The sequence below is a fragment of the Ceratotherium simum genome, chromosome 20 (assembly GCF_057802395.1).
Source record: "Ceratotherium simum simum isolate JZ-2026a chromosome 20, ASM5780239v1, whole genome shotgun sequence".
Lineage (NCBI taxonomy): Eukaryota > Metazoa > Chordata > Mammalia > Perissodactyla > Rhinocerotidae > Ceratotherium > Ceratotherium simum.
In genome coordinates this window covers 54,400,923-54,415,565 of record NC_141919.1, presented here as the reverse complement: position 1 = coordinate 54,415,565, position 14,643 = coordinate 54,400,923, and the positions used below count along the sequence as shown (strand labels likewise).

Below are 14,643 nucleotides of genomic sequence, written 5' to 3'. Positions count from 1 at the left end.
GTGGCTGCCCACTGTCGCACTCGAGGAACCACGTCCGCCCTGTCACCCGCTCCGCTCGAAGACACCGGGCCGGTGGGGTGGGGGAGCGAGGCAGGCCGGGGGGAGGGGAGAGCGCAGGGCTGGGGGAGGGGGTGGGGCGACTTGGGTTCAGACCCGGGATTCAGCCTCAGGTCCCGCACTGAATTTCGCAGGAGTCAAAACGGCTTTCCTGTCCCCCTCCTCCTGCAGACAACCAACAAAGGCTCAGAGGGCATCCTGGGTGAAACAAGTCAAACAAGTTCACAAGCGACCGTAGGAATGCCTGGCTCCTGACCTGTGAAGACAAACCGGCGAGTTCTCCCGTTTGTGGCGGGGGCTGGGCACGGGGTGGGGTGGGGGTGGGGTCAGGCCTTGCAGAGCTCCCCGCGGTGGGGCAGGCGTGGGTGGCGAGGCCCGGGGCGGTGCGCACTGGGGCGCGGGGCTGCAGAGCCCCCGGCAGTGGGGGAGGCGTGGGTGGCGAGGCCTGGGTCCCGGCGGCGGTGGCGCACTGCGGCGGCAGGGTCCGCGCGCAGGAAGCGGCCGCCGCCGGGGGCTCAGCCCGCGGACACCCTTGCCACTGCACCAGCTTCGGGCACCGGGGCGGCGAGCGCGCCCCAGGACGCCTGGCTGCTTAAATCCAAGGACAAGGAGGGCCGGTCCTGCCGCGAAAGTCCTCCCACCACGCGAAAATGAAACTTCCAGGATGCCTGACTTCCGGCGCGAGCGGCGCCGCCCCCGCCTCCTGGACACCGCCCCTCCCCCGTGCGCACCTAGGGCCCAGCCCCGCCGCGCCCCCGGGCCCCGCTGCCAGGTGAGAGGGCGCCCCGCCCCGCCGCCAGGCTACGCCCGCCCGCGCCGCCTCGCCCCGCCCGCCAACCCCATCGCTAAGTGAGAGCGGCGCCCGGCCCCGCCCCGGCACCAGGTGAGTGCGCCAGGCCCCGCCCCGCTCCTTCCCGCCCCGCCGCCAGGTGAGCAGCGCCGGGCCTAGTCCCGCCGCCAGGCCCCGCCCCGCCGCCCTCCAGGCCCCGCCCCGCCGCCGGAGGCGCCTGCGCAGTGCGGCCCGTCGGGCCGGGGCCGGGCGGCGCGGCCGGCGCAGTCTGCGGGCGCAGTGCGCGTGCGCCGTGCGGCCGGGGGCGGGCGGCGGCGGCCGCGGAGCGGAGCGGGGCGGGGCGGGGCGGCGCCGTCTGGCTCGGTCGGGCCTGGGCGGGAGCGTGGCGCGGGACGGCGGGCCCGCAGGCTGCGGACGGCGGCCTGGGCGGCCGGCAGGTGAGGCCCGCGCGCCGCGGGCAGCGGGCGCCGCGCGGGGGCGCGGGCGGGGCGCGGCGGGCGGCAGCGCCGGGGAGCGGCGGGCCGGGCGCATTGTCCGGGCGGCGGCGCCTGCACAGCGCCCCTGCCGGCCGGGCCGCGGGCGGGGGCCTGGGCCGCGCGTCTTTGTTCGCCGCCCCCGCCAACATGGCGGCCGCCCCGGCCCGCCGCCCGGCCGGCCCGGCCCGCCGCTTTGTTCCCGCGGCCGCGGCGCCGGCGGGGGGGCGACGCGGCGGGGGCGGGGCTGTTGCGTAACCCGGCCGGCGGGGGACGGGACCCCCGTCGGGGGAGGGGACCCCCGTCGGGGGAGGGGGAGGGCCGGCGGGGGCGGGGGTTCGGTCCCCGGGGTCGACTCCGCGAGGCGCGGCGCCCCCGGCCCGGGCGGGTCCCCGGCGGAGGAGGCGAGAGTCCGCGGGCGCCCGCCGCCGTACCCGCGCGGCCTCGCCCTCACGCACACACCCGCACTCACACACGCGCACACACGCACTTTTCTCGCCGGCGCGGTGACCTTGAGCGCGGCCGCGGTGCGGAGCGGAGCCCGGGCGCCCGGCGCGGACACTGCGCAGGGACGCGGCCTGGGCGGCAGCGCGGGGCGGACGCTCGTGGCGGCCGCCGCTGCTTCACGGGGTGCGCCCGCGCCGGGCGGGGAGAGGGCAGGCACGGCCGTTGGGCTCTTTTAGCGAGTGCGTCAGAAAGCAGCACGAGACGCAGTTCGGTGTTTTCAGGGATTACACCATCTAACGTGACTTGTGCCAAGGACGACGCACCTATCGAAATGCGAATACCTGTGCAGCCTCCTTCTGTTGGAATTTTCTGGAAGGGAACTGCAGCCTGGAAGGATGGATGCAGAGTGCCGTCCCTGCTTTCTACATAGCTTTGCTTAGAAAGTGAAGATTAAACCTGCCCTCGGGGTGTACACCGGGACGGATTGAGCGTGTGAGCACTCTTAGAGGTTGCGAACATCTTGAAGAGGTTGTGCAATTTCAGACGGAGGTCAAGGGAAGTGAGGAGGCTTCCCCACCTCCACTCCCCCAGCCTTCGTTAATGAGCAAACACCAGAAAAGTGTAGTAGCTAGTAATTTACAGAACGTTCATCGTCAGACTTGATAATTATATATAAAGATTGCACAATATGTCTATGTCTGAATTCTGGGTCGTAGGTATTAGTTTCTTGAGAGAGATAGAATTTCTTCGTTTTTAATCTTCTGAGTAACGAAATGGTTCCTTTGAAATGGGTAAGGCAAAAAGGCCTTTAGTCATCTGTTTGTGTTTAACTTAGAATTTTTTTTTAAAGACTTTCAATGATTCCTGGAATTCCCCTAGTCTTGCTTCTGACAGTACCTTTCATTACCAAATCGGAACACAATAACAATATTTACATAGTTTTGGCCTGTCTGAGGCACTGCTGCTTAAGGTGGCATTTTTTGTGACACTAGTTCTGAGAGATGCTACAAGAAAAACGAAGAGTTCCTTGGTCACCTAAGTTTGGGAAACAGTGCAGTGTTCTTTCTCCCTTAGGGTCACAGTCACATGCAGGGCTCTGAGAAATTGCAGTCCAGTTTGCCACATTTGGCCCTAGATCCGTTTTTGTTTTTTTTTAGTGTAGTATCTCTTAACACCCATGAAATCCAGGTTACAGTGAAATGTTGGGCATGGGTGTCATCATAATGTATTTTAGATAATGATACTTTTCCCTTTGTTGTGAACGGGGAGGTTGATGTGGTTTCTGTGTGCCTGTGCGTCTTATGGGCAGTACCTCAAATTTAGTTCTCTTCCTATTGGTAAGATACTATGAGAGTTATTAATTTGAAGTCTTCACTAGAAGAAATTAAATTATGGTGTTTTCACTTCCTAATGACTGACCCGATTGCACACACAGTTACGACCTCACTGACTGCACTCCTGAATTGTTAGCATTTTTTTCCTGGTATATTAGAAATACGTGAAAAGGATACTACTGTTTCTGAAGAGTTAATCACCTGGATTATTTAGAGATTAAAAATAATGCTGTTAGGTATTTCTTTTGGCTTAGCTGTTAGCAGGAGCTTAGTTTGCTGAGAAAGAGCAGTTAATATATATCCATGGAGGTACTTCCTCCTGTTTATTAGATGCTTAATTAAATGTTTTCTTTCCCTTTTCCTTGAATGAAGGAAATGGGGAGAAGGGAATGAACTGTTTTGCCCGAGTGTTGTGTTCAGTTGGGCAGCATTATGGTGCTGTGGAAAGGACGTGAGCTCTGGAGTTGAAGGTGCAGATGGCATGGCCTTCAGCTCTGCGGAGGTGGTTTGAGATCCAGCGCCACTCCTGACTGGTCCAGAGCCACATAGCTGAGTCATGACGTAGCTGTCTTAGACTTTCGATTCCTCAGCCATAAGCTGCGATGAAACCTATCACGTAAGGCTGTGAGGAGAATTAAATGAAATGGATTTGTAGAGTTCTAGTGCAGTTCCTGAAATACAGCAGCTGGTGCCAATCATTGTTGATTTCCTTCCCCTTCCTGCTTTTGAACTTGGCTGTAGTTACTAGCATATTTTTTTCATGTAGAAGGGAACAGTTTGCTTAGTTGTGCCCCAGTATTCAATTTAATTTTTAATTAAATCTTTATTGGGTGCTTATTTTATGGCCTTAAAATTGCCATAAGTTCTTTCTAGAACAAGTCATGTATGGGCGTAATACATAAAGATGTGTCCTTACAGACCTTGCAGTCAGGTAGGGAAAATATGTGTGCATCTGATGAGGAAATTCTGTGCTGAGAGTGTCTGGGAAGACAAGCTGATGCTCCAGCAGGGAGAAGAAGAAAAGCTGGAGAGGAAGGAAGTGTAGATGGAGGGACAGCCGGAGCGGAGGCAGGAAGAGAGGGTGAGACCGTCTTGGATTTGGATTCTAACCAAAAGATCGCCCCGTGTTATCGTTTACTCCCATGAGGGTATTTATCTGTAAAATGGGTTTGAGAACGCCAACCTCGTCAAGTGCAGGCCTCTATGTGGTGAAGTGATTCCTTGGGCTCCTGGATGTAGTAAGTGCCTTGTGGGTATTGGTCATGATGATGCTAGCATGGCAGACACTACCTGTAGTTTGGCATGGCCGGTCTGTCTAGGGATGAATTGGGGCCAGATTTTAAGCAATTCTACATATCACATTGCGTCACAGCAGTTGGTGTTTAACCTGTGGTTGGGCGCAAGCCGTTGAAAGGCATTGAACAGTGTGAAAAGTGGGTTGGGGGAGTGTGCCGGTGTAGGTTCTCTAGTCTACAGGGTCTGGCCTCTTGGAGAAGGCAGATGATATTGTTTGAGGCAGGGGGAATCCGTCTGGAGCCCCTAGAATGTTAAATGCGTTACCATTTTGGGGGGGGGCGGTGGGGAAGGATCCATTTGTTATGGATATTATTTTATCCAAATGCTGAGTCAATGAGAAGACTAGTAGTAAAAAGCATTTTTTAATACCATATTAGGTGTTTTTAGATTGTAGTAATGTCTTAAGAAAAAAAGGCAGAACAACTTTTTTAAACTTAGACTATTCATTTATAGTAGATTGTTCAGTTTACTTATAGTCAAATCCTTATAACCTAGGTTTAATTTTTGGACTTGTCTACAAATGATCTCTGTATCTATAAATGGTCTATGTAAACATATATATGTTTACACGGGTATATATACATGTTATAGACATATATATCTACGTGATCTATATATCTATATATTAACTAATTTTATATTTGAATTAATATTATAGCTTGAGTTTTAGGTCCTGACACAAGTGGTAAGAATATTCTTTTTCCTGTGTGCGGCGTTGGGTGGTGGTGGTGGTTGGTAGTTTTTCTTTTTGCTTTCTCTCTTTTGAGGATCATTGGACCCATGGAGTTTTGTGTTTTCAGTGTGTTTTTCCTCTGCTTGTGCCACCTGGGGCATGGCGAGGTCTTCTCAAGCTAGTTCTCTTCACTGGGTAGGACCCCCTTAATCTTATTGCTTTCTGCACCAGATATTTGACACTCACTATGCTTTCCCTGACCAATACCGATCAGCCAGTCCTTTTAGCTCCTTTTTCTGGAGAGAGGAATTTAGATAGCAAAATCTCGTGCTGCGTGGCCTTATTGCTACAAGGGTGCCCCTGCTTTCATTGGACAGACTTGGGAAATATATAAATTTTGATTTTGTATTGATGTTTCCAATTCGTATTTAACATTACATGGTTTTTACTTGGAGTTTATCGTTTTTTCTCTAACATTGAAAATTTGCGTTCTTAGCAACATTAATTTATCCTACAACATAAATGTAGTAGTTTGAAAACACCGGTAACAATAAAGTGATTGTAGGTTTATATTTTATTACAGTTCTTTTTGTTCCTAAAATATATCCACATAAGGATGTATAGTTGACATTCTGTGTTATAAAATCATTTGAAAATATTTTCCCTCTGATTATGTTACCAATTTGATTATTAGTTTCATTATTTGCCTGAAATCCTTAACTTTTAAGAGTTGCTTGAATTTTTTATTTAATGTATTTTTTTCAGTATGTAAAATATTTATGTGGGGTAGAAGTCAAAGCTGGATAACAAAGGTATGTTCCCAGTCTGACCTCCATCCCTGTCCCTGCACTGTTCCCTCCTGCCCCATTTTTGTTAGTTTCTGCTTTATTCTTCCAGTGTTTGTTTTTGCAAATATAAGCACATACATATATTTTTGCTTTGCTTTTTTCCTTAAGCGGAAGACAGAACTCTACGTACATTGTTTTGTTTCTTCCTTTTTCCTTATTGTCTTCTGGAGATCACTGACTAGAAGCTCTTTTCCATTCTTTTGTGGTTACAGTTCATCTCCTAATGGTGAACATTTGGGTTGTTTATATTCTATTACTGTTGTAAATATTGCTGCAGTGAATAACCTGGTGGATGTATTGTTTTGTATTTGTGCAGGTATAGCTTTAAGGTATTGAGATTGCTGGGTAAAAAGTAAATATGTTTGTAATTTTGTTAGTGTCAAAAAATTACATTTAAAAAAAAAGGGCAGATTTGATTATATCACCTTTTACTTAAAACTCTCAGTGGCTTCCCATTGCTTTAAAAGTAAAACTTCACGGCGCGGCCTCCAGGGCACACACAGTTTTCAGCCTTTGGGGCCTCGGGCTTCCCTTGCCCCACATCTCCCCCTTTTCCCTGCTCCAGCCAGGCGGGCCTTCTTCCGTGTCCTGTGTCCGCCATCTCCTGCACCAGGCAGCGTGCACTCCTTTTCCTCCACTGGGAATGCCTCTGTCCTTGTTTCACGTATCCCTAGTCTTCCTTAGGGCTTGGCTCAAGCACCAGTTTTTCGTGACATTATTTTTGTGTGAGCTCGCAGATTTTCATAATAAACGTAAAATAGTCCAGGGAACACCCATATATCCATCTCTCGCTACAGCAGCCATCAGTTTTCTGAAGTTTTTGACTTTTTTTCTTGAGTTGCCTGAAGTCACGTCCTCTTGGTAGAGACATTGCTGTCCTGCCTGGTGCTTATCAAAATTACAGTGTTACATTCGTTTACGTCATTTCTGTTTTCCCAAAAATGCTGAGCTTCATGAAAGCAGAGACTGTTTTTGCCCATAATTACTTTGCTAGTACTTCGTTCAGTGCCTGGGTTGTGAGTGCTCAAACTGCCTGGACGGTCAGTAGAATTGTCCAAGGGAAGAGGGAGGCCGGGCGGTTGTGTCTCGGGTGCTGCACAGGGGTGTCTGAGACAGGGGGGTTTAGGGATCAGAGTTAACGTGGTGTAGGAGCTGACGGAGCAGCTTATAGATGAGGCTGGTGTCTGCCCGCCCGATGCTGGAGTTCGAGGTCCCTAGGGCGAGCATTTGGGAAAGGAAGATTCGTGTACAGTGCGGAAGAACACGAGCAGGCTGGGAGCCACAGCCGGACGGGTTGAATGCCATGTCAGTTCTGCTGCCTCTGACCTTGGTTGTGTGGGCGTCAGGCAGGAGCTGGGCCCTTGTCATGGAGCTAACCACACACTAGGCCCAGCAGGCAGAGAAGCCCGGGAGCCTGGCGAGGGTAGAGTCGTGGCAGCGCTGCAGGCCCACCCATGCCCTGCGTTCGTCAGTGCGGGCAGGCTGCAGATGTGCTTCCAGATGTGCCCCTTCAGGTGCACCTCCTGCCTGCTGCACAGGAGTCTCTCTGTTGGCCCGCCCAAACCAGAAACAGAGGGAAGGAAATTCTGGGGACGTGGTTCAGCCTAGCCACGTTAAAACATTACAAAGCAAAGTGATGACATCAGGGTTTTCAACTCTCAGCTCAGGTTCTGTATAAGAGACCTGAAAGTTTCTATGATGCTTTCAAAGTGCACACTGAATTCCCAGTGAGGTGAGAGCATTGATTGGTAAAGAATGGAATCTTGAAAATTGGGTTGGGCCATATGGTCAGATTCCAATTAAGCTGGAAACCTTGAACCCCTAAATTCTGCTGGACTACTTTTGCCGGTAGAGGCGGCCTTTCCATCCCCTGCCTGAGGGACCTAATCTCCCTTTGCCTGAAAAACCTATAATTGGCTTTCCTTAGGGTAGTTCCAGCAGACCCCAAAGGGTGAGGTACAAAGTGTGACCCATGAGGAGATGTGCCACTCTCCGAAAGATTATCTGGGTGGCCACTATATAGATAGGAGCCTGGGGAATGTTTGCTAGAATGGATCTGAAGGGTGTGGGATAATGGTGCAAGGAACGTCAAGTTGGATTAGGCCGAATTTGTTGATATGGGCCCATAAGCAGAGATGCTGGATTCCATGTTGTAGCTTGAGGGGTTAGCAAGGGCTCTGTTGATTGCCTGCAACAACCCAAGAGGTGGCCTGTGCTAAGCCAAGCTGAGATGCCCGAACTGCCTTGGTGTACCACAGGGGCAGGGATCCCGAGGCCTGGGGAGGTGGGAGTGCTGGAGTGGATTTGTCATGAAGGGTTCCGAGCCCTGCCTTATCCCACAGCCGTGAGACATTGGTGAGGGGGGCCCCAGTCTCCTGGAGGGCTCTGCTCACTTCTCTGCAGGTCAGAAATCACAGTGGGAACTGCTGACCCTGAACCAGATCCGGAAATACAGTGGCGAAAGTTGGATCCTGGGGTGGCAGTTCTGTTGAATGGTCTTTTTTATTTAGAATTAATCTCTGGGTTACAACAAAATTTTTTGGTTTACTCTGGTATTATCGTTTAACCCTGTAAAGTTTTTCCTTTAAATTGACTCAGCAAGAAAGCAATCCTGTGTACTTTACATTCATAATTACTCTTCACTACAGTTTTTAAAATTTTATTCCATAAAGTAAGGTTTACCTAGAATAAATACAGTAGTCCCGCCTTACGTGGAGGATACATTCCAAGACCCCAGTGAATGCCTAAACTGAGCATAGTATCAAACGCTATATATACTGTGTTTTATACTTTACATACACACCTGTGATAATGTATAATTTATAAATTAGGCACAGTAAGAAATTAACAACAATAATAAAACAATTTAACAATATACTGTAATAAAAGTTACTGTCAATCTTAGCAACCTCAGCATACAATATATTTTCTTTCCTTATTGAGGTGAGAACTTTCACCTTTGCACTTAAAGGAAGCACTTTATGGGGCTGGCCCTGTGGCGTAGTGGTTAAGTGCGCGTGCTCCGCTGCTGGCGGCCCGGGTTCGGATCCTGGGCACGCACTGATGCACTGCTTGTCAAGCCATGCTGTGGCAGCGTCCCACATAAAGTGGAGGAAGATGGGAACGGATGTTAGCTCAGGGCTGGTCTTCCTCAGCAGAAAGAGGGTGATTGGCATGGTTGTTAGCTCAGGGCTGATCTTCCTCACAAAAAGAAAAAAAAAAAAAAAGGAAGCACTTTATGGCTTCTCTTTGGCATATCTGAATTGCCAGTATCACTGCTCTTGCGTTTTGGGGCCATTAGTAAGTAAAATAAGAGTTACTTGAACACAAGCCCTGCAGTACCTCGACAGTTGAACTAATAACCCAGGTGGCTGCTAAATGACTAAGGAGCGGGTGGCATCCACAGTGTGGATCCGCTGGACAAAGGGGTGATTCATGTCCCGGGTAGGATGGAGCGAGACGGCTCCAGATTTCATCATGCTACTCAGAATAGTGTGCAATTTAAAACTTATGAATTGTTTATTTCTGAGATTTTCCATTTAATATTTTTGAACTGCAGTTGACCGTGGGTAACTGAATCCGTGGAAAGCGAAACCACTGATAAAGGGAACTACTGTAATTTATATCATTGGTGGGACTACAGTTTGGTGGACCCTTTTTGAAAGGCAGCCTCACTATACTTAAACAATTTAAGATGCACGTGCTCTGGCCTGGCAGTTCCACTGCTAGGAATTTATTGTATAGATGCATTTGCACAAGAGTACAAGTCTGTGTGTCTAAGATTTTTTCATTATAGCAGTGTTTGTGATATTGAAAACTTAGAAACTCCTGTCCAGTATTGGGGTTGACAGGATAAAATATGTGATCTTTATATCCATATGTTGGAAAGTTCTGTCACTATTAAAAATAAAAGGAAAACAAAAACGAGGAAAAATCTTACTACACTGCATGGAAAACATAACATTTAGTAAATGAAGCAAGTTGTAGAACTGTATGTTCTCACTTGCGTGTGTGTGTAAGATGTTTGTAAATCTATATGTACTGTGCTTGAAGTATTTGTACGGCAGTATGTTGTTAGACGCACAGCAGTCTTTTAACAGTGGTTACCTCTGGGGTTGGGACTGATGGAGGAAGCGGGGAGGAGGGCTCTGTGTAAGAGACTAACAGCGTGGTTCCAAATAGTTTCTCAGTTGCAGTTAATAGAAGCTGATTCCCCTTTGGTTTGAGGACTGTTGACTTCTTTTTTTTTTTTTTTTTTTTAAAGATTTTATTTATTTATTTTTCCCCCAAAGCCCCAGTACATGGTTGTCTGTCATAGCTGCACATCCTTCTAGTTGCTGTATGTGGGATGCGGCCTCAGCATGGCTGGAGGAGTGGTGCCTCGGTGCGCACCCGGGATCCGAACCCGGGCCGCCGGCAGCGGAGAGCACGCACTTAACCGCTAAGCCACGGGGCCGGCCCCAGGACTGTTGACTTCTGAGTCTTGCCTTTTCTTCTAACCTTTTTTATTGTGACATATACCGTAAGTACAGAAGTAGGTACAGATCCATGGTTTGTGACACCATCTGTGGAACTGCCACTCGTTTCATTCTGAATTTCACTCATGTGGTCACATGTAGTTGTAGTTTGTTTATTCATGTGTTATCCATGGCTCTTCACTCTCCTGTTGATAAGTATTAGGTTGTTCCCAGTTTGGGACTGTTAGTTCAGGTCCCCCAAGAACAAGAAGACAGCGAGTTGGGATTAGACTTAGATGTATTGGGGGAATACGTGTGAGGTAGCTGTCAGTCCCTTGCAGGCTGATGGGTGGGGAGGAGGAAGGGACAGAGGGAGTGTCTGGTAGAGGTCTTCTTTTTTTTTGATTTTAGAAGTGATCCTTTTTTTAAAAAAAGTTTATTGAGGTCATAATACTTGATAACATTGTGAAATTTTCATTGTACATTGTCAGTCACCATATAAATGCACCCCTTCACCCCTGCTCATCCCCAAACTCCCTTCCCCCTGGTAACCACCAAACTGTTCTCTCTGTCCGTGTGTTAGTTTATATTCCACATATGAGTGAAATCATGCGGTGTTTGTCTTTCTCTGTCTTGTTATGCTTAACATAATACTCTCCAGGTCCATCCACGTTGTTGCAAATGGGATGATTTTGTCTTGTTTTTATGGCTGAGTAGTATTCCATTGTATATATATACCACATCTTCTTTATCCAGTCATCTGTTGATGGACACTTGGGTTGCTTCCATGTCTTGGCTATATAGGGGTGCATAAGCCTCTTTGGATTGTTGATTTCAAGTTCTTTGGATAAATACCCAGAAGTGGGATAGCTGGATCATAAGATATTTCTATTTTTAATTTTTTGAGGAATCTCCATACTGTTTTCCATAGAGGCTGCACCAGTTTGCATTCCCACCAGCAGTGAGTGAGGGTTCCATTTCCTTCACATCCTCTCCAACATTTGTTATTTTTTGTCTTGGTGATTATAGCCATTCTCACGGGTGTAAGGTGATATCTTAGTGTAGTTTTGATTGGCATTTCCCTGATGGTTAGTGATGTTGAACATCTTTTCATATCCCTATTGGCCATCTGTATATCTTCTTTGGAGAAATGTCTATTCATATTCTCTGCCCATTTTTTGATTGGGTTATTTGTTTTTTTGTTGTTCAGATGTGTGAGTTCTTTATATATTATGGAGATTAACCCCTTGTCAGATATATGGTTTGCAAATATTTTCTCCCAGCTGGTGGGTTGTTTTTACATTTTGATCCTGGTTTCGTTTGCCTTGCAGAAGCTCGTTAGTTTGATGAAGTCCCACTTGTTTATTTTTTCGTTTGTTTCCCGTATCTGAGTAGACATGGAATTTGAGATCCCTTAATGACCAGTGATGAATAGTGTACTGCCTATGTTTTCTTTCAGGAGTTTTATAGTTTCAGGTCTCACCTTCAGGTCTTTGATCCATTTTGAGTTAATTTTTGTGTATGGCAAAAGCAGATGGTCTACTTTCATTCTTTTGCAAGTGGCTGTCCAGTTTTCACAGCACCGTTTGTTGAAGAGCCTTTCCTTTCTCCATTTTATGCTTTTTGCTCTTTTGTCGAAGATTAGCTGCCCGTAGATGTGAGGTTTTATTTCTGGGGTTTCAATTCTGTTCCATTGATCTGTGTTTCTGTTTTTGTATTGGTACCATGCTGTTTTAATTACTGTCGCTTTGTAGTATGTTTTGAAGTCGGATTGTGATGCCTCCAGCTTTGTTCTTTTTTCTCAGGATTGCTTTAGCTATTCAGGGTCTTTTGTTGCCCCATATGAATTTTAGGATTCTTTGTTCTATTTCCGTGAAGAATGTCATTGGGATTCTGATTGGGATTGCATTGAATCTGTAGATTGCTTTAGGTAGTATGGACATTTTAACTGTGTTTATTCTTCCAATCCATGTGCATGGGATATCTTTCCATTTCTTTATGTCATCATCGATTTCTTTCAATAATGTCTTATAGTTTTCATTGTATAGGTCTTTCACCTCCTTGGTTAAATTTATTCCTAGATGTTTTATTCTTTTTGTTGCAGTTGTAAACGGGTTGTATTCTTGAGTTCTCTTTCTGTTAGTTTGTTTAATTAGAGGATAGAAATGCAACTGATTTTTCCAAGTTGATTTTGTACTCTGCAACTTTTCTGTAGTTGTTGATTATTTCTAATAGGTTTCCAATGGATTCTGTAGGGTTTTCTACATATAAAGTCATGTCGTCTGCAACAGTGAGAGTTTCACTTCTTCTTTTCCAATTTGGATACCTTTTATTTATTTTTCTTGCCTAATTGCTCTGGCCAAAACCTCCAGTACTATGTTGAACAGGAGTGGCGAGAGTGGGCACCCTTTGTCTTGTTCCTGTTCTCAGAGGGATGGCTTTCAGTTGTTCCTTGTTGAGTATGATGTTGGCTGTGGGTTTGTCATATATGGCCTTTATTATGTTGAGGTGCTTTCCTTCTATACTCGGTTTATTGAGAGTTTTTATCATAACTGCATGTTGGATCTTGTCAAATGCTTTCTTTGCATCTATTGAGATTGTCATGTGGTTTTTATTCCTCATTTTGTTAATGTGGTGTATCACCTTGATTGATTTGGGGATGTTGAACCATCCCTGTGACCCTGGTATAAATCCCGCTTGATCATGGTATATGATCTTTTTAATGTATTGCTGTATTTGGTTTGCCAATATTTGGTTGAGGATTTTTGCGTCTATGTTCATCAATGATATTGGCCTGTAATTTTCCTTCTTTGTATTGTCCTTGACTGGCTTTGGTATCAGGGTGATGTTGGCCTCATAGAATGTGTTAGGAAGTGTGCCATCTTCTTCAATTTTTTGAAGTAGTTTGAGAAGGATAGGTAATAAATCTTTGAATATTGGTAGAATTCTCCAGAGAAGCCATCTGGTCCTGGACTTTCATTTTTTGGGAGGTTTTTGATTACTGTTTTCAATCTCTTTACTTGTGATTAGTCTATTCAGATTCTCTATTTCTTCTTGATTCAGTTTTGAGAGGTTGTATGAGTCTAAGAATTTATCCATTTCTTCTAGGTCGTCTGATTTGTTGGCATATAGTTTTTTTGTGTGTGTGTGAGGAACGTCAGCCCTGAGCTAACATCCATGCCAATCCTCTTTTTGCTGAGGAAGACCGGCCCTGAGCTAACATCTATTGCCAATCCTCCTCCTTTTTTTCTCCTTTTTCTCCCCAAAGCCCCAGTAGATAGTTGTGTGTCATAGTTGCACATCCTTCTAGTTGGTGTATGTGGGACGCCGCCTCAGCATGGCTGGACAAGCAGCGTGTTGGTGCGCGCCTGGGATCTGAACCCAGGCTGCCAGTAGCCGAGCGCGCACACTTAACCGCTAAGCCCTGGGGCCGGCCCTGGCATATAGTTTTTCATAGTATTCTCTTATAATCCTTTCTATCTCTGTGGTATTCATTGTAATTTCTTCTATTTCTAATTTTGTTTATTTGAGTTTTCTCTCTTTTTTTCTTAGTGATTCTGGCTAAGGTTTTGTCAGTTTTTTTTTTTTAATTGGTGAGGAAGATTGGCCACGAGCAAACATCTGTTGCCAGTCTTCTGCTTTTTTTTGCTGAGGAAGATTGGCCCTGAACTAGCATCTGTGCCCATCTTCCTCTTATTTTGTATATGGGATGCCCCCACAACATGGCTTGATGAGCGGGATGTGTAGGTCCGCGCCCAGGATCCAAACCTGCGAACCCCGGGCCGCTGAAGTGGAGTGCGTGAACTCAACCACTACGCCACTGGGCCGACCCAGAGTTTGTCAATTTTGTTTATCTTCTCAAAGAACTGGCTCTTAGTTGCATTGGTTCTTTCTACTGTTTTTTTTTGTTTGTTTGTTTCAATTTCATTTATTTCTGCCCTGATTTTTACTATTTCCCTGCTTCTGCTGACTTTGGGCTTTGTTTATTCTTTTTCTAGTTCTGTTAGGTGTAGTTTAAGATTTGGATTTTTCTTGTTTGTTAAGGTAGGCCAGTATTGCCATGAATTTCCCTCTCAGGACCACTTTTGCTGCATCCCGTATGAGTTGGTGTGGTGTGTTTTCATTTTCCTTTGTCTCCAGGTATTTTTTTATTTCTCCTTTAATTTCTTCAGTGATCCATTGGTTGTTATGTAGCATGTTGTTTAGTCTCCATATATTTGTCACTTGCCCAGGTTTTTTCTTGTAGTTGATTTCTAGTTTCATAGCAT

General features: G+C 46.9%; 1 protein-coding gene across 3 annotated transcripts in view; it reads left to right on the top strand.

Moving 5' to 3' along the window:
* Nucleotides 1–220: 220 nt before the first annotated feature.
* Nucleotides 221–14,643, top strand: part of SPIN1 (spindlin 1) — a 72,461-nt gene continuing 58,038 nt past the window's right edge. Inside the window, exon 1 of one of the 3 annotated variants that reach the window (XM_087444793.1) lies at nucleotides 221–329. The gene's annotated coding sequence lies outside the window, so the exon portion shown is untranslated. Of the gene's footprint in view, nucleotides 330–1,184; nucleotides 1,285–2,003; nucleotides 2,260–14,643 lie in introns of those variants that run through there. The other 2 variants (XM_087444791.1, XM_087444792.1) reach the window with 2 other exon arrangements.